This window comes from Ictidomys tridecemlineatus, chromosome 12, assembly GCF_052094955.1.
Source record: "Ictidomys tridecemlineatus isolate mIctTri1 chromosome 12, mIctTri1.hap1, whole genome shotgun sequence".
In the NCBI taxonomy this organism is placed as follows: Eukaryota; Metazoa; Chordata; class Mammalia; order Rodentia; family Sciuridae; genus Ictidomys; species Ictidomys tridecemlineatus.
The window spans coordinates 30780899-30782143 of record NC_135488.1 but is presented as its reverse complement, the minus strand read 5'-3'; the positions used below and the strand labels follow the sequence as shown (position 1 = coordinate 30782143).

General features: G+C 43.7%; 1 long non-coding RNA gene across 1 annotated transcript; it reads left to right on the top strand.

The window, feature by feature from the left end:
- The first annotated feature begins 597 nt into the window (after positions 1-597).
- Positions 598-976, top strand: LOC144369575 (uncharacterized). The gene is made up of 2 exons (XR_013429360.1): positions 598-633; positions 891-976. It is a non-coding gene; the product is annotated as an uncharacterized LOC144369575 (long non-coding RNA).
- The last annotated feature ends 269 nt before the right edge of the window (positions 977-1245 follow it).

Here is a 1245-nt window from a genome sequence, read left to right as displayed (position 1 = left end):
TTCTGTGCCGTTGACCTTCTTGAAGGCCACATAACTTTCGCCGCTCCACATTTCACTCTGTTTTATTAGTTCTGATCATATTAGCCTGGTTACATGAATAAGGCACTGTGAACTGGCTATCTGTTAGCAAATTCTAGAGATTCCCACGGTGGTGAATGATGAAACTCTTAACCCTACCTGCCTCCTTTGATGTCTTCCCAACTTAGTAAGCTCATGAGCATGGGGAGTGAGCAAGTTAGCAGAGCTAATCACCCAACACTCATGGTTGATTGCATCACAGGGCTTGAGAATTGGAATCTGGACTAAATGTTCTTTTAAAATCTTTTCCGTGTCTTAAGAAATTTGGCCTTCTGAGTACATTCTGGAACTCGGTTTAAGCCAAGGTTAATGATGTGCATCACTTTCATTGTTCTCCACAGAAACACAACATTAATAGAGTCTGGTGACTGGATTGCATTTTATAGCTGATGTCAATATTGCTAGTCTGCTCAAGTCCAGCCAGGCTACCAGGTAACCATGATGTCCACCCTCCATTCTGAGATAAAAGTTCTGGTCCTTCTCATCAGCAGATGGACCCTCTGCTCTTGGATGATGAACCTCCTTTTATCACCATCACTCAGTGCTGTGCTTTGGGTAAGGTTTGCATGTGCGCCTCCCCCGCTCAGAGGTTGATGTGCTGGGGGTTTGGTTCCCAGTGTGTGATCTTGGGAGGTGTTAGGACATTTGGGGGAGGGCCAAAAGGGAGCCAATTAGGTCACTGGGAGCAATGACCTAGAAGGGATTTGATAGTTCTGGGGCCCTCTGTTTGTTTCAGTGAGTGTTGTTAGAAAAAAAGCAAGGCTGGCCCCCTCCATTTTGGCTTTCTGTCTTGCACACGATTGCTTTCACAGCTTCTCCCACTGTTGACACCATTCACCTGAGGCCTTCACCCAAGGCTGAGTCAATGAGGCCATCTTGGACTTTCAGCTTCCAAAAATGTGAGCTAAATTAATTTTTTTCTTTATAAAGTACTCACCCTCAAACATTTTGTTCTGGCAATAGAAAACGGAAACATTCATTCCTATTCCCTTTAATTTCTCTTATACTCATTCACACTAAAGTTTAAACTGGGAACCTCAGAATGGATGCCTAGGGCTGGGAAATCTGGGAAAAGCTATATTCCCTGAAGGCTAGGAAGCTATTGAAAGGAGAAGGTCATATGAAATAAGAGGCTGAGGCTCAGGAGGATATATATATATATATTAC